General features: G+C 44.7%; 1 pseudogene; it reads right to left on the bottom strand.

Moving 5' to 3' along the window:
- Positions 1-1,280: 1,280 nt before the first annotated feature.
- On the bottom strand, positions 1,281-23,901 carry LOC136491978 (uncharacterized; annotated as a pseudogene).
- Positions 23,902-24,257: the final 356 nt, after the last annotated feature.

The following is a 24,257-nucleotide window of genomic DNA, read 5'->3' as shown; positions in this document are numbered from 1 at the left end:
TCATCGAACTATGTGAACAAAATATACTAATAGGTAGGTCCTAATTTTAGAGACTCAACAAAACTAGTTTCGTTATTTTTGGACTCCTATGCTATTTTATATTTATTTTACAAATTTACTTCAGCAGTAAATTAGAAAATACCTTAAAAATGAACAAGGCCGACGGCAACGAAACTAGCCCAGCAGCCCAGGCAGACGGACGCGTGGCGGCCCAGCGAGACCAGCCCAAGCAGCTCGTCGGCGGGACGCAGCTGGAGCGGGCTGGCCCACGAGGGGCGCGCGGCACCCGGCCTATCGAGACGTACGTGCGGCCCAACATGGCTGGCAGCACAGATGGCCCATCGGTAGATAGTTCTACAATGCGAAGCACGAATGGGGAAAAATCACCAGCCGACGGCGGGACAGCTCTGGGACTGGAGCGTTTCGCCGGCTCCAGGCAGCAGGCAAGCCGGCATCGACGACGGCGGGGTGGCGCGGAAGGGCAGCGCGGCTACTGCGGCATGGACCACAGCTGGCGAGGCGTGGCCTCACGATAGCGTAGGCATGAGCGACCGCAGGCGTAGCCATGGCAGGAGTGCTTCACCGACGCGGGTGACGCCGGGACGCCAGCGCGCTGCGACTCAGGCACCGGGGAACCGCAGGACCACGCGGGACCGGGGCACGTAGGGAGGTGAGGCGGTGGCACTGTAGCGGTCACGACGGCCGGCTCCACGGCATCGGCTGTCATGGCACGGGGGAGATGACGGCGAGGCAACCGCTCAGGAGAGCAGCGCGGCTCGGCGAGCGAGAGAAGCGCGGTAGCACTCCAGGGCACGGTAGTCGCGGCTGGCGAGATGGCTCAGAACGGCGGGAGCTCACGGGTCGCGGCTAACGAGGCGAGCTGAGAAGGGGGCGGCGCCGTGGATCCGTAGAAACGACGCGGCAGTGGGGGCTCACGCGTTGGAGGGGGAGCGACGGGGTGAGTCAATTCTGGCTGGGAGGCCACCGAAGGAGATGCGGCGCGGGGCTCATCGTGGCTACTTTCGGTGGTGGCGGCGAAGGAGCAGCTAGCTCAGATGTGACCATGGGGATGCGGCATGGGACCATGCGGAAGAGGCAGTAGGGCAGAGCTGGACCGAGGATGCACGCTGGTGGAGCGTTGAGGAGCCGCAGAACCAACGCAGTGTGGTGCGCGGCCATGGCTGAGGTGCGGCTGCAGCTCCAGCGTGGAGCCGAGGGGTGCGCACGTGCCCACGAGGGTGAAAAATGGCGGCGGCGCACCAAGGCGCTGTGGCTGGCCCTCAGACAGCGGCGAGCTGAGGCGGTGCTGTGCGTGGCACGGCGCCCAGGCATGGGTGGCCTCGGCACGGAGGAGCGTAGGTCACGGTGGCTGTGACGCCGGGGCGCAGCGGGGCTCGGGAGTTTGCTGCTCGCGCGCGTTGGGAAGGAAGAAAGGAGGGGCACCGCAGTGCACCGAGGAGTGACGGCGAGGCAGAGCCGTGCATGGACCCGTGAAGGGAAACATTGGAAGCGACGGACTGCACGACTGCAGAAAAAGAACGAGAAAAAGAGAGGAGTCACGTTGCCGACAAGGAAGTGACCTAGCCTCACCAGCTCTGAGCGCTTGAGACTTGAATTTGACATGCATGGATGAGATGCTAGCCTCCAGGCCAATATCTGGGCACATGCACTGCACGGTTGCTGGTGCCTGCATTAAAAAAATCGGACAAGACCAAGATTAGACAGGTATAGACAAGGTTGAAGAGGAGCATGTCAACTAACACAGTTACATGTTCTTTGATTAAGAGTTACTGCCGTAACATGTATATATATACATATATATATATATATATAACGGTTTACTACTTTACACAAATTGTAACGTCTAGGCACAGCAAACATTTCGTAAACTCGCATTTAAATTGATTCAAAAGCTATATATATATATGTATATCGTTCTATTTATGAATGGGTTTTATTTTATTCATAGACGTTGCTTCTCAAGCTTAATCTAATAGAACGAACCGTTTGCTATTGATTTGCTCAAATTGCCGTTCGACATTCTTAATTATTTCTACGCTCGGCGTGATTCAACTTGAGCGTTTACTTGAGTCCGCGAACTCAGTCACACTAGATTCGCGTATCGCGTCGAATACGTTTTAAATAAAAAAAATTCGAGAAACTCGTTTCGAAAACTTTACTGAGGCCTAATCGCGGCGCTAAAAAGGATCGTAACACCAGGGTGTTACACCTAGCTCTGATACCACTTGTAAGGTCGAGATGACGGATTAGAGGGGGGTGAATAGTTCTTTCTAAAATTAATCGCATCGGCTAACCGAAATAAGTACATAATTAAAACTATCGGTCTAGCCAAGACTACACCCCTCTATCTATGTTCTCTAGCACCTTCTAAAGATACTAATTAAGCAACAAAGGTGCCGAGCTAGCTATAGCTCACCTAACCAATTCTAGAAGCAAGATCACACAAACCTATGCCACTAGTACTTCAACCAACAAGGGAGCTCCTACACATGCTAGTAAGCAAAAGCACAAAGCCACCTAATGCTCACTAACAATGCTCAATAACAAGGCAACCAATGTCAAATTAGAGAGTGCAATTACTTAGCTGCATAAATTAAGCAATGTGACTAACAAGGTTACACAAACTAAATTAGCCACACAAGAGAGCTACTTCTATGCTACATAAGCAAGAAGGTAACTAGTAAGCTACATAAGCTAACTAATTACAAGAACAACTACACAAGCACAATGTATAGGAAATGTAAATACAAGCTTGTGAAAGGGGATTGCAAACCAATGGGAAGAACAAGGTTGACATGGTGATTTTCTCCCGAGGTTCACGTGCTTGCCAACACGCTATGTCCCTGTTATGTTGACCACTCACTTGGTGGTTCGGCGGCTAATTGGCATCACCCGCCAAGCCCGCACATTAGGCACCGCAAGAACCTACCCCAAAAGTGAGGGTAGCTCAATGACACGCTTTACTAGAGTTGCTCTTCATGGCTCCCACGGGGCGAGCACAATGCCCCTCACAAAGCTCTTCTCTAGAGCTCCGCACAAGCTTTTTGCGGGCTTCAATGGAGACCACCACCAAGCCATCTAGAAGGTGGTAACCTCCAAGAGTAACAAGCACCACCGACTTGTAACTCAATCACCTAGTGCCACTCGATGCAACCTCATGATGTAATCGCACTAGAATCGCTTACTCACACAATCGGATGATCTCTATCAAGCATATGTGACATGGAGGGCTCCTAAGCACTACAAGCATGGACACTAAGTCCCCTGAGGTGCTCCACTCCAGCCATGGCTGATACCACCTTCGATTTATAGCCCCACAGGCTAAACCAATCGTTACCCCTTCACTGGGCAAAACTCAGGACGACCGGACGCTCCTGTAAGATCGACCGGATGTAGGACCCTAGCTTCCGATCGCGTGATGCACACCACGTGTCCCCTGCTTCAAATGCTAATCGCCCGATCTCAACGGTCATCAGTACATTAAGTTGTGACCGGACACGCTGCTTGAAAGTGACCGAACGTAGGACCCTAGCGTCTGGTAGTTTCAAGTAAGGTTCCACTCGCGATCAGACACGTCCGGTCACCACCGACTGGACTCACCCAGCGTCCAGTCACTCATCGTCTCCTCTGTGCTCTACCATGTCAGCATACGTCAACACTGACCGGATGCAGGCCTAGAGCGTTCGGTCACAAGATCGAGACCGCGTGCTCACTATTGCTACTGACCGAATGTAGGACCCTAGTGTTTGGTCACTGTGTGACCAACGTCCGGTCACTCTATGAAATCCTATCTTTTCTGTACAGGGCGCCAGTGGTGTTTTGAACCTTTCTTGCCTCTGTTCCATCGCTAAGTTGATCCACATCAACTCCAGCTTCATCTTCTTTATAAATGTGCCAACACCACCAAGTGTACACCACCATGTGTATGTGTGTTAGCATTTTCACAATCATTTTCCAAAGGATTAGCCACTCAACTTGCCATGCCACTCAATCCTAGCGATGATGCAAAGTTAGATCACTTGAATGGCACTAGATGACCGATATGCAAACAAGTTTACCCCTCTTGATAGTACGGCCATCTATCCTAAACCCGGTCATAAACTTCTCTACACACATATGACCGGTGAAATGAAATGTCCTTGGTTATACCTTTGCCTTGCACATTCTATTCCATCTCCTCCAATGTTGATGCAACACATGCACCAACATGATCAACAATGATATGATCCACTTCATATCATCATGTGATCATATTGGTTCATCGATCTTGACTTCACTTACTTTTTACCATTGCCTTCGTCCATCGGTGCCAAGTCTTGCTTAAGCTTCACCGCCACGTGGTCCATCGCTCCAAAGCCTCCAACTTGCCCTTCACGCTTGCAATCGGTCCATCAAGCCAAGTCATGTCTTGATCTTCTCCACCTTGATCACATGACTCAATGTCATGTCTCATTTGCAATGAGCTCCTTCATCATCACATGTGTGAGCTTTGCAACATCTCCAAGCCATTTTCACCTTCATGGCATATGTTGATCACACACATGTACCTGTTGGACTAATCACATATGTATCTCACATAAACACAATTAGTCCACCTAGGTTGTCACTCAATTACCAAAACCATACAAGAACCTTTCAACCATGCAAAGTGTGTGCCATCAAAAGTGTATGGACATTCAACATCTAGCCCATAAGCTACCATCCTCTCGGGTCGGTGAAGACCACAAATGAGAGACCTCGCTCGGATACCACGTATAGGGTTGAGATAGCGGACTAGAGGGGGGGGGTGAATAGCCCTTTCTAAATTTAATTGCATTGACTAACCAAAACAAATACGAAATTAAAACTATTGGTCTAGCCAAGATTACATCCCTCTATCTAAGTTCACAAGCACCTTACAGAGATCCTAAATAGGCAACAAAGGTGTCGGGCTAGCTAGAGCTCACCTAATCAATTCTAGTAGTAAGGTCACACAAACCTATGCAACTAGTACTTTGGCAACCGGGAGAGCTCCTACATAAACTAGTGAAGCAAAAACACAAAGCTCCTAAGCTCACTAGCAATGCTCAATAATAAGGTTACACAAGCCAAATTAGAGAGCGCAAAATTACTTAGCTATATAAACTAAGCAATGCAACTAACAAGGATACTCAAGCCAAATTAGTTGCGCAAGTGTCGGCATAAAAATGTCCGCAGCAAGCTGGAAGGATCTACTTGATGGAGCAAGGCTAGAGATCCGCTTGGCTTCAACGCAGGACCATTCGACCATGTGAATTTCCCGAGGGCATGCCAGCCAATTTGACCTGCAATTGAGAAGGAGCGAGTTTATTAGTAATTTAAGGTGGAACATGCTAGTTTTACCTAGACAGTTCTAAGTGTGCCGCTTCGGGAGCAGCCAGACAGAAAAATTGACTAAATAGCCGATGCGAGAAGAAATCGACTATTAAGGACTATAGCACTCGTGGGTCATGATTGATTTTTATAGTGATGAATGCAACATGCCCAGATATAAGTAACATCATCAGCTAGATAAATATAATCTGTGTAAAGCATTGAGCCGATAAGTTTAACGAGAAAGAATATAACATGCGAACAAAATCGACTATCTAGTAACAATGAATCTACAAACGCTCCGAATCTAATGTGCTACCAACAACAGTGAGGTTTGACCAGATCGATGCAGCTATGATTATAACAACAAACTAAAGCCAAAGAATCCATAAAACCATCTATATGTTGGTAGGTTTTCTGAAAGACATGCTATATGTGTGAAAGCACAGGCGAATCGACTGAAATAGCTGATTCAGGTAGAAAAAGGATCATAGCATGACAACAATCGACTATTTAATATGAATAGATTTATAAACTTATCGAATCTAATCTATTATCTTTAACAGTGGGGTTCGACCGGATCGATGACAGCCATAATAAAGATAATAGATTAAACCTTTTAAAGCAAACAGATCTATTCACATTTAACAGAATCATGAAGACACACTATGAGCGTTGAAGTATAGGCGATCGGCTATTTAGCCGATGTAGGCATAGCAAATAGCCAGGGTCATGCCTGGTCAAAAGCAAATCTACCAACCAGCATACTCCGATCTAAAGTACTAACAGTGGGGATCGACTAGATTGTTACATTCATAATAGCGAGTTATAGACCCGATTCAACTAGCCGATAAACCTTCTCAAGATCAGGCATGCCTTAACTATGTACTACGCACGATCAAGATCTAAGTAGAATAGCCAATAAAATATAATTCATTGTTTAAAGTAAGAATAATCGCAATGTGATAGAATAAACGATGGACTAAAATGGTGTGAGACCGATCTAGATCGATCTCGATCGGGCAAGTTGATATTGCAGATACTGATGATGATAAGAACATCAGCAAGATCAGTAAATTAATGAATCTACCCGAAGGATGCCACCCTTGAGTAGAGCCGATAACTTGACCTTAGTCTAATTCGAGTAGTGGAGGTCGAACTTAACCGATGCAGCCATACTCGAACTAGATAAGGATCAATAACTAGCTTATACTAGAGCTCATAAGAGGTCAACCAGACCGATGCAACCTTACAAACAGAAGTATAAGCCATGACAGTACTTACAGACAAGCCGGAGGTCGGCTGGACTGATGCAACCCTACTTGTTGAAGAACTCGCTGAGATCTACACTACTCATACTCCTAAGGGTTGACATGAAGCCAAAAAAGTAATTGGTATTGATTGATTGGATTCCCTTTTACAATAGTCAGGGTCCAATATTTATACCCAGAACCTAAGCATAAATCCTACTTGAATACGACTCATTACAATTTTTAGTATAAGAGAAAACATTCCTAATTTAAAATAACTTGGACCCTAATCTTTCCCTTTTTGTAGAGTCCGACATGTTTCTCCCAATGACAACTGTAGCTTGTTGACGTTATCTATTGATGTCATCCGAAAAGAGCTGATCCCAGTACCATATATGAACCAGATGATATCGATCCTTATGCAATCAACTCCTTGATGGCACAATCTTGGAAGCTTCGAGTTCACACGTTCTTCTTCCCAAATTTTGGTGTAAACACATGCCCTCCAATTTTGGGATAAAAATAATTTTATTCCAAAATTTCTATTTACATGTTCGCCACATTGTAACCGTTTATTCCGAGATATACGCGTGACTCTTGATATTCTCGGTCCGAATTTTATATAAAACCCCAATAGTATCATTTCTGATTAATTTGGCCATTTACTTTCCCCTTCTTCTTTGAGCGAGCCTCAACAACCAAAGCCGCCACTACTAGAGCTCCAACCCTAGCAATTTTTCCCCTACTCGAGCTGCTCATCAAGTCATTCCTCTGCAACCTTTTCTGGATTTAGATCTATTCTAACTAAAATGGCGACCAGTGACTATATCCCTGAGGTACGTCTCCAAATCTCCACCCTTCAACTATCAGCCACTGCTCTGCATTTTTTCTCTTCCTTAAGTTTATCTCATCTGGCTTTCTAGGGGATGGAAAATGAAATTCCGATCCCTTCATTTGTTGTTCCAAATGCTTATTACCTTGGACCCATGGGAGATGCTGATCCTTCGGATTTTATCAAACAAGAAACCAATCAAATTCCTTTCAGACAGTTTTTGGTAGATCTATCTTCTTGGAATACCAAAAATCTCTTTAGGAATTGGCCCAAAATGCCTAAGGGATGGAGAGACTGGTTCCGTAGAGTGTCGGACAAAAAGGGCGGAGACTAGGAAGTTTATGATTTAAACCAATGCCTGACTCTTTCACTATCTAGAATGGAGAGAAACGATTCACTCCTAATTGCCGCTTCTTACTTCTAGTCCAACACCTTGAATGCTTTCGTCTTTGGTCACTCCCAATGACTATTACCTTGGTCGATGTTTATATGTTGATTGGCCTTAGAATAACAGGACTAATGCAGCCATATGACCTCTTAGGTGCTGGGTCAAAGAAACTGGCCAAAATATCAGATTGTACAGGATGGACAAGCTATATCCAGAACCACATTGGGAATTAATTGACTGTGAGCATGTGGCTTTTCTAAACATGTGGTTAGAAAGATTCATCTTCTGTGGGTCATCTTGTGGTCTAACTTATAATCATAAACTCATGGCAGAGCATCTAGCAGTAGGTGTTGAGATTTCTCTTAGAAAGTATCTGTTGAGATCAACTTACCATTTGATATATTAGGTGGCCGCTCATCTGCTGAAGAATGAAGCAGTGCACACTATCAATGGCCCTTGGCGGTTGATATAAATGTGGTTAAATTTGTATATGCATAAGATTGTAAAGCCAAATCTCTAGAATTTGAGCTTTCCCTCCTCCAATTTTGATGAGGAATACAGAGACGAAGAAGGAAGAACCTGTTAGTGCATGAACTATGGTGAAGCTGCATCGGCCATAACAATTGTTGTCAATGTTGGCCATCTCTTCAAGAAGTTTTATAGAGGGTTTGATGTAGATATTCTGACTTGGCTCTCCTATGATGAGGATGAGAACAATGAGTTGGTCTTCTCATTCAAATTTTGATTTGAATCAGGCTGCTCAGACAAAATGGTAGCTGCAATCTTCAATTCCTTCATCAAACCTTGCGTTCTTTGAGCCAAATTTCATCATGGCCGTGGTAAAATGTCTATAGGTTCCTTCCTTCTAGGCAACCTTCCAACCTACAAGTTTTACAACCCTTCTTTCTTAGCTCATTAGTTTGGTCTTGGTCAACTACCCCCCGGGCTTAGCTTCAGAGATATACTAAAACCGAGAGAAGGCATCAGTGAGGCAATGGAAGCTTCTAGAGTTTTTCAGTTAGGATCAGATCTTTTTTCCCTCTATCTACATTAATGGACTAGAGCCTCTTTTACTTTCCATTCATATGATCTCTAGTGGCAAGAATGGCACTCCCACCTCTTTATGGGCCAGTTCATCCTAGCTGCATAGCTCTAGATGAAGATTTTGCTTCTGACAGTGAGGTAACTAGCTAACTCCTTTGCTTTCATAAAGATCATCTACCAAAGTCCCTTTGTCAACTTATCTAACAGAACTCCCTTACAGGATGCTAAATTCAATCCTCCAATTGTGGACATAAAAGGGCATGTCATAGAGTATTATCCGCCATGTCCAACCTCGAGACTGGGATCAACTGCACTCCATTAAAGAAGCTAATGAAAACCTAGGCTGCCTCTAAAATCATAACACATCAATCTTCAAAATGCAAGGTAGCCCAAGGGACAACCCAGAAAACCATTACTGGGAAAAGGCTTCATAGAACGAGACCATCAACTGCTCAGGTAAAATAATTCATCCTCTTCCCAAAATGATATTCAATTTTTAATTCTAATTCTTTCCTTGTAGTTATCAACCATCGTATCCCAACCTACTCTGGGTGCTGAACTTTTGTCTTGGGCGTTCAAATCAGCACCAAACCATCCTTCATCGGCTAATCCTCAAAAGGAGCTGATTTTGGCTGAAACAACTGATGCCTCTAGGACAGCAGAAAATGAGAATCCTTCCACTTCACTTTTTGATGTTGCCAAGGTATCTCTCTCAAACTCATAATTTTACTCAATTTTCACCCTTCTCTGACTATTTATTACGCCAGATACGCCATGAGGAAATACCCACGCAAGAGTAGGAGTCTGACAGTCTACCCCTTGCAAGTGATCCCGTTGTTGTTGTCACCCAGACCGTTCATTCCCCAGTTCAGCACACAACTAATGGTAAGAAAATCATAAATCTATTTTATCCTTCTGCAACAAACATGAACTAAAAAAATCTTCCTCGATGTTTGCAGATACCAATGTTGAAAGTTTAGAGCTGATTCAACCAGATACCATTGGTGCATCATTAGCTTTTCCTTCTCCTCAGATAGAGACTACCACAGAAAAGGTATTGTATCCACTTCACCATTTTGTCTTATTATAAACTGATTCAACCCTCCTAAAAAGATTTTCTTATATATAGATGCTTAATTCTCTAGCTTCGAGCTATTCTTTCAATCTTGAAGAGGATATAGATGAAGATGGACTCAGCTCATCAGCCACCTCTTTTAAAGAAGCTTTATCAAAAGTGACCAGAAATCGGCTAAGGGACATATTACCAATGCTTGAGAAGGATATAGCCGATTTGGTCCAAGATGCAGACTCAATGCAAAGAGTCTTCTTAGCCATTAAGGATAATTTATCCCTAGGTATCATCAAAGTCTTATCACCTTTATCCATTATTAAAGATCAAGCCCCAAAGGTGAAAAAGGCTCAGAGGAATCTATCTAATCATGAAGCTTTATTAGCCAAGAAGAACTCCAACCGACAAGAGGCCAAAGAGCTAGCATAGCTGATCGATAATTTGAAGAACTACTCCCTTAGGATCGAGCTAGAGCTGAACGAACTAGAAGCCAAGCGTGCAAAACTTGAGAAGGAGCTGGAGAACATGAAGGCTGTCATCGATCGCCATAAGTCCAATCTGGCTTAAATACCCAATGCACTAAGTAGAAGAAACAGGAACTGTTGACCAAGGTTAGAGAAGGCAAGGCCATCTACAGCAGCCTTGAGAATATTCCTGGATCAGCCGAAGAAGACAAGCAACAAATCGTAGAAGTCGATGCTATCCGGCTAAAAGCTTTGAAAGCAATCCATGATGTTCTAAACTTATAATCTATATACCAACATGTATTTTATGTGGAATCAATGATAACCATATTTTCTGTTAATCTATTGTCTTTCTTGTCTCGGCTAAAGAGCTGATTTAAAAATAGCCGATTCTAGACCCCTGACTTTAGTCTAATTAAGTCTGAAAACACGGCCTCCATTAAAAAACTCCTCAATCTTCCATCCTTAGTTATCAACGCTTCTTCCTCTCTGGCATTAGTAGAGTGGCGCTTCGCCTTCTATTAATTGTGGTTACCTTTTGCACATCCTGAGATATCTACCACCTCGCTTCATGGTTATAAAGACCAGCCAAGGGTTCTGGCCTCGAATGCATCTATACTGGCAACTGCTTCTATTCTTTGCCCTTCTCCGCCTTCACAAACCCTGTGGCGGTTTTCTTCCCCCTTTTCATAGATCCAATAAACCATATGGCTGGCAAAGACAACTAGGGCAAGCGCGCGATGAAGGAGGTTCCAGAGGAGAACCTACCGATGAGCCAGTGCCTCTGCCGTATGAGGTGAGATTGCTATCTTCTGTTCATGGCAATGAACTTTTCTAACTTGTTTATAGATTCATCTTGAATGATAGCCTCTGTTCTCTTCCTCCTGGGGCTGGTGAGCCCTCTAATGCCATATCTGATGCTGCCTCTGCATCGGACTTGTCGTTGGATTCCTTTGATTCTTCCAATGGCGATGCTCGGTGTATCCTCTAGGAGTGGAGGGCAACCTAGGACCGTTATTCCGAGGCAACTTGGGAAAACGGTCAGCTTGAGATCCACCTTGGGGCTTCTCAAGCTACCCTCCTCGCTTCTGAGGAAGAGGCCAATGCTGCTCAGGCATGACTGGTCGAATCTAACACCATGATGGTGGGTAAGATGAACTCCAAGAAAACTCTTCTTCTAATTTCCACTGTCTTTATCTTGATAGCTCCTTTGTTTCTATGATCGCCAGCCCTGACGGTGTAGTTGGAGTCCTTCCAACTGGCGACAAACATGGCTACAGTGGCCGTCAATGCTCGGGGGCCCCCTCATCAACGCCCACCTCTACAATGTCCTGACCTGTGTCTAGGAGATCGCCCTTCATGGCATCTGTCATGGCGCATCGGTGGCGCTGACCGCGGCACAGGTCTAGACCGGGTATGAGCTCCATACCATGGAGATCGGTTTCCTGATGGGCGACAACCCCAAGGAGTATGAGGAGTTGATCGAGGACTTCGTCGATATAGTGGAGACCATCATGGACATCACATCCGCTCAGGATGTGATAAACAATGTCTTTAATTAGTTTGTATTTAGGGCAAACTAATCAATGAATAAAATCTCTATTTTTCTGTGATTATGTTTCAGTGCATTCTTTGCAATGCCTTGTGTATACCATAATCATTTCTATGTTGGTTTTTTTGTTCTATAGGTGATACATATCATATCTCCTTTTCCCCTTTTGGGGTAGTTTTTGAGCTAAAGGCGATACCCTTCTGGTATCGGCTATTAGAGCCGATGACTGAACAAATTGGCTGTCAAGTACTGATCCGAACACTAGGATAATATCCCTTTAGACATTTTCCATTGATCGCTTCTTGATAGGTTGCACTAGAACTCGTTAGACCAAAAATCAAACAATTGATTAATCTAGGTCGGGCATCTCATTGTATTCCAAAGCAAAACAATCTTCAAATTCCTTTAATAAACCCATCAACTCTTGCTTATACTCAGGATCCAACTTAGCATTCACATATGTTGGCCTAGGCCTATCTCCAGGACCAATGTCCATCTTCTCTAATTCATCGGCCAATGTGAAGCCATGCCCTAGCTTACCATCTGTACCATCTATTGGATTGTTCATTAAAACAAACTCTCAGAGCCGATTGCTTTGATCGGTTGTTGGCTTTCATCATTGATTTTAATAAAGCCTCCTTCCCATAATTTGCTAGAAAAACATTCAAAGTCTTTCAGTTCCCAATATACTGGATCAGCTATTGCTATACTCATAGAATCATCAACATGAACTAGCTCAACATCGTCTCCATGCCACTGAATCAAGCATTGATGCATAGTTGATGGTACACAACAATTTGCATGAATCCAATCACGACCAAGGAGTAAACTGTATGAACCTTTTCCATCAATGACGAAGAATGTGGTGAGCAAAGTTTTACTTTCGATTGTCAATTCAACATTCATGCCCCCTGGTCTTGGATGCATTACCCCCAAAAATCCTTAAGCATCATGTCGGTCTCAATCAGATCTCCTAGTCCCTTGCCAAGTTTACAAAAAGTAGTATAAAGCATAAGATTGACAGAAGCACCTCCATCCACCAACATTTTGCTCATCGGCTTCCCAATAACAAAACCTTTTACATATAAAGCTTTTAAGTGCTGATGTTTGACTGGCTTATCGAATATAGCTTGATGTACAACTATCAACTCTAATTCATCAAAATATGAATAGACTTCTTGGTCTGTTGGAGCTATAAATTCTAATGGCAATAGAAAAGTCATTTGAATACTAGCCGATCGTTGACCCCTATCGGCTGTTTGTTTAGCACGCCACACTTGAGGTCTATCAGACGGCTGAGCCTATTCTAGCTCTCTGTTCCTTAGGCGTTGCACCCTTCTTTTTTGGCTTCTTGTCAAAACTCTTGGACACCACTGCACTTCCTGCCAAACATACTCCTCCTCATTATCTTCTTCATAATCAGTCCAATTTTGATCAACAACTCGCTTTCCGAGCCGATCATGAACACTTCTATTTTTTAAGCGTCGATCCATATTATTATGATGATACTCATTTTGAGCATGGATAGACCGATGGTTAGCTTGAGATTGCCTAAACTCCCAATATTGCTCACTATAATCTGGGCAATTATTTCTAGTAGGCAATTTTAAACCTTCATTCCAACAATGTCTGAAGAAAGGACAATTCCAATATGACTCAGCTTATTTTCTTTCATACCTCTCTTTCTCCTATTGACATTGGTATTCTTTCTCTTCTAACCAATGCTGATAATTCTTTTCCTTCTGTCATTGCCATTTATTCAACAAAATTCAAGATGTGACACGCGGCCTTATTTCCCCATCCCTTGACGTCTCTCCCTGCTCATATTGGCTCTTCTATTGGTCGCGACACCTTCTAATCTCTCTATATTCATCAGCCAATATTTGCATCTCGAGATCGACTGTTCTAGTTTCTTTTGCTTTGGTTGATGTCAGGACCTTAGTCTTTCTTTTGAGCAACTTTGCATCAACCATATTCTGATCTCTTAGGAAAGGATTATCATCAACTTTCATCTTCCGAGGTGTATCAAATTTACGCTTCCCTTGCTGAATAGCTCTTTGTATATGTTGCTAGAAAATTCTACACTTGTTAGTAGAATGAGAAGTAGCATTATGAAATTTGTAGAACTTCTTATTCTTTATCCAATCAGGAGGTAACATAATATGATTGGTGGGCAACTTGATATGTCTCCTCTCAAGCAAGAAATCGAAGAGCTTATTCGATTTTATGATGTCGAAATCATAGCTCTCTTTGACTCCTCTTCCACAAGGATTTGACACCATTATTGTCTTCTTACCCCAATTCTATTCGGCCACAGCAATCTCTTCTTCTTCATTGTTCTTATCGCCATCATCAACTGAATATGGATTATAGGCTTCAGCAATTGTGGCATTCTTCTTGAATCGGGTATCACTACGTATATTCTAGAATTGGCTATTGAGTGCTGCCACTTGTTGAGCCAACAGACCTAAACTTCAAACTCTTGCCCTAGCAGCTTCTCTCTCTCCACATTGGCAACATTTCTTGAATGGCCAAAGCAGCTAGTTGATCATTAGTTAGATTCAATGAGAAGCACAAATTTTTGGTCTCTTGAAACCTTTGAAGGAACTCAGCACCTGATTCATTAGTTCTCTGCCTTATGGTCGTCAAATCTGATTTTCTTTTCTCCTGTCCTAGTATAGAAATATATATGAAACTTCTTCTCTAGGTTAGCCCAATTGGTAATGGAATTAACCAGCAACGATAGAAACCAAGTGAAGGCTGGTACTGACAGGGGCAAGGAGAAGAAACAAACTCGGTGAGCCTCTTCAATGGATGCTTTGCCCAACTATGTAAGATACTGACTAACATGTTCTATTGTGCTTGTGCTATCTTGACCAATGAACTTAGCAAACTCCAGGAGCCTGTAATTTGTAGGAAGGGTGACCAAATCATACAACTCTAGATATGGATGTTTGTACAAAAAGATCTACCCTTTTGGCTTCAAACCGAACTGATTCTTTATCATCTCGGTCACTCCGAGCAATAACTCATCAGCACTTGAATATGGATTTCTCTGCAATTGTTGACCCATCTACGGATTAAAATTTTAGGTACCTTGATACCCTGGATTTGGAATCATATGAAGGGTATTGTAATCTGTGCCATAATGATATCCTTGTGGAATCTCTATCTATTGGGTCCTCTGCTGATTTGTTGCTTGAAGTTTCTGGTTGTAAATATTGGGATCTGTATCTCTATGAATCCTATGAACTGATGACGCTATCTTTCAAGTCGACGATGGTATTTAGCCTGATGTGCCAAAATTAACCATTTGATTATGAACTTGCCCCGTCGGTTGTTGCACATACTGCACTGATGATCTAAGATTGTTTTGTATTTGATTAGTGGTGGTACCTTGAACCTGCTCATATGAGCTCTAAACTACCTAGACATCATCATTACCAGTTAGTGCTGCTTCTTGATTGCTAGTACCGGCTTGATTAGTCCCCTGAGTCGATGGATATGGAATGTTGTAATAAGCCATCCCAACCTAATCAATTGGAAATCCATGAAACACCACTTTCATGGTATTGTGGAATGTGTTCAAGAAAGCTTTATTATGGTGCAACATGGCATCATGAACATATTTGTTTACAGCATCTACGAAGAAACGCCTATCATTAGCTTCGTCTGTATCTGACTATCCATGCAACCAAACTCTTGGTAGTGGATATTTCTGAACAACTTTATTGTCGCATGTCTTGGTGTAGGACAACAAACACTTGTTCTGAAATTCTTCTATAGCTTTACCGATAACATCTTTATCCTCATCAGGTAGGTCTTCATAAGGCACCATAAGGATGTCACTGTTGTTGTGAGTTGCTATGACGATTGTGGTGTCCCACCAAGCATGTCAGAACGTGTGTCGACACAAAAATGTCAACATGCAGTAAGCTAGAAGGATCTGCTTGATGGAGCAAGGCTAGAGATCTGCTTGGCTTCAACGTAGGACCAGTCGACCCTACGAATTTCCTAAGGGTATGCCAGTCAATTTGACCTGCAATTGACAAGGAGATAAAGTTTATCAGTAATTTAAGGTGGAACATGCCGATTTTGCCCAGATAGTTCTAAGTGTGTCGCTTCGGGAGCAGACAGACGGGAAAATCGACTACATAGCTTATGCGAGAAGAAATCGACTATTAAGGACTATAGCACTCGTGGGTCATGATTGATTTTTATAGTAATGAATGCAACATGCCCAGATATAAGTAACATCATCAGCTAGATAAATATAACCGATGTAAAGCATTGAGCCGACAAGTTTAACTAAAGCCAAAGAATCCATAAAACTATCTATACGTTGGTAGGTTTTCTGAAAGACATGCTATATGTGTGAAAGCATAGGCGAATCGGCTGAAATAGCCGATTGAGGTAGAAAAAGGATCATAGCATGAGAACAATCGACTATTTAATACGAACAGATTTATAAACTCATCGAATCTAATCTATTATCTTTAATTAACAGTGGGGTTCGACCGGATCGATGGCAGCCATAATAAAGATAACAGATTAAACCTTTTAAAGCAAATAGATCTATTCACATTTAATAGAATCATAAAGACACACTATGAGTGTTGAAGTACAAGCGATCGGCTATTTAGCCGATGCAGGCATAGCAAACAGCTAGGGTCATGCCTGGTCGAAAGCAAATCTACCAACCAGTATATTTTGATCTAAAGTACTAACAGTGGAGATCAACCGGATCGTTACATCCATAATAACGAGCTATAGACCAGATTCGACTAGCCAGTAAACCTTCTCAAGATCAGGCATGCCTTAACCACGTACTACGCATGATCAAGATCGAAGTAGAACAACCAATAAAACATAATCCATTGTTTAAAGTAAGAATCATCACAATGTGATAGAATAAACGATGGACTAAAATGGTGTGGGGCTGATCTAGATTGATCTCGATCGGGCAGGTTGATATTGCTGAAACTGATGACGATAATAACATCAGCAAGATCGGTAACTTAATGAATCTACCCGAAGGATGCCACCCTTGAGTAGAGCCGATAACTTGACCTTAGTCTAATTCGAGCAGTGGAGGTCAAACTTAATCGATGCAACCATACTTGAACTAGATAAGAATCGATAACTAGCTTATACTAGAGCTAGTAAGAGGTCGGTCGGACTGATGTAGCCTTACAAATAGAAATATAAGCCATGACGGTACTTACATACAAAGTCGGAGGTTGACCGGACCGATGCAGCCCTGCTTGTTGAAGAACTCGCTGAGATCTACACTACTCCTACTCCTAAGGGTTGGCGTGAAGCCAGAAAAGTAATTGGTATTGATTGATTGGATTCCCTTTTACAATAGTCGGGGTCCAATATTTATACCCAGAACCTAAGCGTGAATCCTACTTGAATACGACTCATTACAATTTTTAGTATAAGAGAAAACATTCCTAACTTAAGATAACTTGGACCCTAATCTTTCCCTTTTTGTAGAGTCCGACATGTTTCTCCCGACGCCAACCATAGCTTGTTGACGTTATCTGCTGACGTCATCCAAAGAGAGCCGATCCTAGTACCGCATCTGAACCAGCTGATATCGATCCTTATGCAATCGATTCCTTGATAGCACAATCTTGGAAGCTTTGAGTTCTCGCGTTCTTCTTCCCAAAATTTGGTGTAAACAGCAAGGGAGCTACTTCTATGCTACACAAGCAAGAAGGTAAGTCTTGCTCAAGCTTCACCGCCACATGGTCCATCGCTCCAAAGCCTCCAACTTGCCCTTCACGCTTGCAACCGGTCCATCAAGCCAAGTCTTGTCTTGATCTTCTCCACCTTAGTCATATGACTTCATGTCATGTCTCATATGCAATAATGAGCTCCTTCATCATATGCGTGAACCTTGCAACATATCCAAGTCATTTCACCTCCATGGCATAGGTTGCTCATACATGATGTACTTGTGGACTAATCACCTATGTATCTCACTCAAACACATATTAGTCCACCTAAGGTTGTCACTCAATTACCAAAACCAAACAAGGACCTTTCATCCACGATGAAGGGCTCCCATTTTGAATGACGCTTGTTGAGACAATGTCTCTGTGTCACCATGTCCCCCATCATTGTCCTCTCCTATGACCTAATTTTAGTTCATCGCCTGGTTGACTTTGTCCCTATCATCCTTGTGATAGTTAGCGATGCGATCGTCATCTGACATGTCCTGGCTTGAGCACAAGGTGTCATCTGACACCACCTCGCCGAGCATTTTGCAGGTGGCGCACCTTGCGTAGACCTCATGTGGTTTTCTCCCTCCATCGCCTCTTCTCCTCTACGATTCGTTGGGCCTCCATGGCCCGCTTCTATTTGTCTTCTAGTAGCTTCACCTAGGAAATCACCTGACCAAGGTTCTAAAACCAGAAGTCGAACCCCTTAAGATTGTTAACATACGAGCTATGGGTTAAAAGTAGGAAGGGTTTACATTATCCTGCTTGTTGGTCTGGGTGAAAGGCTGTGGATGCGGCCGTGTTGACACCGAGTCTGGCACTATCAGCACTATTGTAACATGTGTGCCAACTTGTTTATCATAACCATCATGAACATAATCCACATCTTAATCTCATCTTTTCATAAACTTGCATATCAATTTCCACACTTTCTAGGCTCTGTCAAATTTTGTCGGCTAGTTTGACCTCACTTGTCGGGTAGTCCATGAAGACCTCGATAGAACTGACAAGTCTTCAAAGCACATCACCTTATTGGACGGTATGATACTACACGTCGGACAGTATGACAGCATGCAATGACACCTATAAGGGTGGTGTGTTGTCAACCATTTACCTCTTCTAGCCCCACTTGTCAGACCCTCCTCTCACTCACAAAAAGCCCACTAGCCTCACCTCCCTCTCCAACCCTCATTCTCACATACAGACCACAAAGCACAAAGAGAAGAGGAGGAGGGCCTCAACATGTTGGAGAAGCAGGCCGACAACGCCCCCCCCCCCCCCCCCCCCCCCCGCCGCACCCCTGCCCTCAACCCCGCTAGAGTGTTAGAGGAGAAGACCCCCAAAGATGCTGCTTCTTCTTCCTCATGTTTTCCATGGAGGCCCCAAGCTTCTTGTTCTTCTTTTTACTGATATCATTTTGCAAACATAGGAACAAATTCACATTATTATAGTCAATAATGCTCGTATTCTTATATGTCATGTCCTCATCAACCCCGGACGGGAATGGGGGACGACCCTACATAGATAGAAATATCATTGGCTCTACAAAGCCCATGCGGGACTAAACATTATTGCACCTCATATTTAGTACGTGCCTTACAATTTAATTGAATATAAAATGGGCCAAGGCCATTTAAATCATGCAGTTAAAACTCTTTGTTATAAATTTGGTCAAATTTAGGATAGCTTGATTTAAGATAAACTAAAAGCCCTTACATTTTTTTTTGAAAGAACTGGAGGGGGCCTTAGCCCTCCCCCCCCCCCCCCCCCCCCCCCCCCCAAAAAAAAAAATATATTTCAGGATGAAAGAAGGCATCTGTCATGCATCAACATCTCAAGCACCAACAGTTCCAGGCTGGTATAGTGATCCTTATTCTATTTTGGTTTAGTTGTCATCCATAACTAATGCATGACAGCATGATCAATTGCTTCACTTAGCAATGCCAGATTATTAGTTTGATGAGATCCATCCCAAGTAACAAGCGTTGAATTGCCTGCAGCTGACGCAAACATGCCTGCTTAGTGCTTACCATTGATACCAAACTATCAATTAAGATGGACGGGTGCGCGTGTGTTTGAACAAGACAGTAACATTGAAAATTACAGGTCCTAGTTTTACTCTGCTTAACTGATGGGGGAGGTCGATTGCTCCAAGGCGGAAAGGAATGGAATACTACAGATAGGTACGACGGAGGCTAGGAGAGTGATTACTGATTACAGCTAAACAAATGGAAGGTACGTAGTACTTGATCTAAAAGCGCTTTCTTGTATAAACAGCCGGAGAAGGGCGAGAAGCTCTGGGTAGCACTAGCAGAGGTGGTATACTGGTATGTGGACATGCCAATCTCACTGGTCTATTATGGCATCCTGCTTTCAAATTAGCTGTGTCAACCAAAGCGACCCAAGGGATGACGTACCAACTACTTCCAAGGTAAACAACAACAACACTACCATGCCCAATGCCCAAACCTCAATAATAGTAGGGCACGGTTCCCTTTAATTAGAGCCGATGTTACACTCTCTCTCTCTCTCTCTCTCTCTCCAAAAAAGATGTAACTATGAGATTTGCACTAGTCAAACTAGCTTAAGTTTAACTAATTTATAGTGAATAGTGTTAGCATTTATGTCTCCAACTAGATTTCATCTGAAAATATATTTCATAATTAATCTAGTGATATTTATTTTGTATAATAAATGTTTAGTGTTTTTTTATAAGTTTGGTCAAAGTACAAATCGTTTGACTCCTCGAAAATTAAGAATTATATTCTTTAGGGGACGCAGGGAGTATTTCAAAATGCTTGGAGATTCAAAGTAATCAATATAAAATTCTTACAAAATCATTGTTCACTAATCTGGTATACATTTTGTTAATGGCCACAGTTAAAAGTTTGACTAATACACTTTTCGACGGGCCAAAGAGCGGCCCCACCTCCGCCCTCATCGGCACCGGGGCTAGCCCAGTGACACTCTCGTGCTCTACCACAAGTTCGAGAGGGGACCTAGCGTATTCACCAAAGCACATACTCACCTATGTAAGCAGGGGTCTAAACCTAGTTAAATCTTCGTGTCCTTAGATCGGATCGAGCGAGATTTCACCCTTCGAATCTCTCTAACAAATATCAAGCTAGTATGAGCTAGTATACCATACTAAGACCTTGCTTAGATTCTATAGTCTAATGTTTATCAACTAAAGTTTAGATCGCTTTAACTTTTGAGGCTCCAAATAGGTGGTCTAAAACGCTGTCTAAAGTTTAGTCAATCTCACAAAAAACATCATTAGTTCATTAGACCACACCAGTAAACTAAAGTGGTCTAAAGTTTAGCCTTTAATTTTAACCAACTAGACTTTGGACCGTGTGATCTAAACATGACTTAACCCTTGGGTGTAGAAGCTGTGATATTACTCCACGATCTAATGAGACTGTCATGCTGAACGTGGGGAAAGTCCCTCGATTTCTCAACTCTTCACTGTTTAGTGTTGTGGGATTAAGATGGAACAAGTGGTATCTATCAGGTTCGTGTTGCATGGGAGTTTGGTTTGCACTATGCAGCCATGCTGCACATTATAGGAGTGATTTTGTGTGTGTCCACTGCCACATCCATTTCAATCTGTCACGAGCCTACCTTTATAAGCCCAGGAAGCGCATTGTGTTGGATTGATCTCGGCAATGGTCTCTGACCGACTCCGCAGGGGCAACTCCCACATACACGACTAGATTGGAGTTGCTAAGGGCAGTTCCAATGGTGTATTGATGATAGTTTCTATCCTCATTAAATGACTTGTCACGTAGGCAAAACGCTGACATGGCAACGTAATTAATGAAGAAAGAGAGCAAAAATCATAGAAATGATTTCTTCATGAAGAAATCAGGTCTACTCTTGACCCAATGCACCAAGAAACCATGAAATCGTCATTGGGGAGAAACCACCAGTTTCTAGGGAGCTCGTGTCGCACTCCCATTGGAGGAAGAAGATAGAGTTGGGAGAGAGAAAGAGAAAATAATTATTACTCATAGAAACCATGGGTTAAAAAGCCATACTTTTTTTAATGTGGTATCATATATTATAGAAACTACTAGCTTCTTTCATTGGGACTGCCCTAATAGAACCAATTGCAGCTCGCTCCTCATTGTCCTCTAGGCTTTACCATGGAACCAGCGTTCCCGTGAGGTTGTAGCCACGCCTAAACAGGAAGGCCGCCACCTCTGCTGCATCACCGACGACGCCTCAAGGACGAGTCGGTGCCCTAGGTATGACTACGGTGACCACAGCACCGACACTCTGCACCAGCGCATGCACGAAGCAGGCACGGGTCATCACGATTAGGACCAATGGCCTCTTCATACTCGAATGAAGGTACACCCGTGAGAGTGTGAGACCAATCTAAGTTAGGTATATATCCTAATTAGAACTAGTGAGATCTTATTTAGTTAGCTGACCCTAAATGCTAACGCATTGAAGAATTGAACCCTACCTAAAAACTCTCCTCTCTCAAATTCAAATCGCATAATGATATTGGAAATTTGGAATTGAGCCGTTTCTCTTAATGCAAAATATTAAACAAAAGACATCGATGTAGCTCTCCCTCTCTACACAGAGAGAGTAGAACAATAAACGAGAGAATAGTCTAACCTACCGAGCAAGCTCATGGTTTTCTTGAGACAATGTGCACTATGATCCAACTCCTCGTCAAGTTCGGGTGTAGTTGCTTCCCCAGACGTGGCTTCGACCTCAGTTGCTTCCGGTTCCTCACGCTGGGTCTCGCCGGCCGGCAAGAAGTACCACACGGGGCTCGAGACGCCTCCGGTCGTCGCCGCTGGCCACCGGACGGAGGCTCCGGTTGCCAAGCTGTAGACCACAGCCTCGTAGTCTTCCCCGCGCGGGCCGTCCCAGTAGTAAACGCTGTTGGCGCTCACACCCTCGGCGCGCACCACCGCTGCTTCGTTCATGCCGACGAACAGCGCGTTACCTCTCAGATCTTTCGCCTCGACCACGCTCCAGCACGGGCTGCTCGGCCAGTTCCCGGGATCGAACCTGAGAACGAAGACGTCGCCCTTAAAGATGTGGATCCACCGCCGGACTCCTCCTGTTGGCGCGGCGACGGTCGCGTTGCCAGCGCCGGTGGGCCGCCTCCATACCTGGTAGAGCACGCCGTCGCAGAGCACCAGGTTCTTGGCGTCCGTGAACTTGGATATTGTGTCGTACGGTGAAGGGAAGACGACGGCGCCGAGGGGCAGTTTCGGCAGTGGCCCCACCTCCATGGGTGGCACCCGGCGGCGGCAGGAGCGGCGGCGGCGGTTGAGGTGGAGCACGTGCACCTGGCCGTCCCTCGCCAGGCAGTAGACCTTGCCGTCGTCGTGGCTGTACGCCAGGTCGACTAGGACGACGTCCCTGTCCAGGAGTGGGCCCGTGTCCTCGATGTGCGACCAGCCGTCGGACGCCCTCTGCACGGCGACCCTGTTGGGGCGGCACAGGCTCACCGCGGTGAAGTCGAGCGGCGTGGGATTCGGCGAGAAGACGATCTTGGGCGCCCGCTCGTGCGCGGGCTCGTAAAGCTCCTGATCCAGCGGGATCTCCTCGCCCGTGAACGGGTTGAACAGCAGCGGCCCCGCGGGCGCCTCGGCGTCGCCCGCGACGAGGGCGAGCCACCCGTCGCGCGAGGCGCCGACGCAGCGGCAGCACGCGGCCGCGGGCGCCGATCGGCCCCGGTCGGACTCGACGGTGCAGGTCGCCGTGCAGGAGCCTGGCCCAGCGCCGCGCGTGGTGGGAGCAGGCCGCGAGCGACACGGGGTGGCCCGCGGCGGTCGTCGGCGGGGAGCACGGCGAGGGGCCGCGAGAGCGGCGGCGGGAGCGCCGAGCGCCACGCGCCGCAGACGGCACGGCAGGAGGCGTACTCCCTGAGCGCGCAGCATGTGGCGATGCTGGAGACGAGGCCGGCGTCGAGGTCCGCCCACGGCCGGGAAGGGAGCTGAGGCGGCAGGCATGTTGACGCTTGCCGCTCATCGTGACTTTCAGCGTAGAGAAGAGTTGTTCAAGGAGACGTTGGCATCCAAGGTAGGAGGAGCGTGCATATATACAGCACACGTGCACGTAGAGCTGTCTGACGGGTCTCCTTGGTGGCTCTCGAATCGACTCGTCCGGTACTATAGAGCTGTCCAGCGTATGGAAGTTTGTACACTTCTTCTGTATATATAATAAAAAACATACCTGATAGAACTCATATTCGTGTCAGCGTGCGTAACTCTTACTATCCTTTGTTACGTTTGTACGTATCTCTCCTGGACTTCAGAAGTTCAGAACCTGTGTGATGCTAGGTTTTGTGATTCTGGCAAATTCCTTTTTAAAAAAAAAGGAAATTCTGGCAAATTTTCTGAGATGGCGCAATGTTGGGCGCAATGTTAGCCAGACTCGTCCAATTCTCGGCCCACCCTCGTCACCAGTTTTTCCAGGCGATCTGCAACTGGAACGGAACCGAACCAGTGTACCTATGGGCTATGAACGGTTACTCTATTTTTTTATCAAAATAAGTGCACATTTCGTGCTTTGAAAAGCCAACTAAATTTAAATTAGACCGAGT

Source organism: Miscanthus floridulus, chromosome 11, assembly GCF_019320115.1.
Source record: "Miscanthus floridulus cultivar M001 chromosome 11, ASM1932011v1, whole genome shotgun sequence".
Lineage (NCBI taxonomy): Eukaryota > Viridiplantae > Streptophyta > Magnoliopsida > Poales > Poaceae > Miscanthus > Miscanthus floridulus.
Note: the sequence above shows the minus strand (reverse complement) of the source record. Positions and strands in the feature narration are given on the sequence as shown.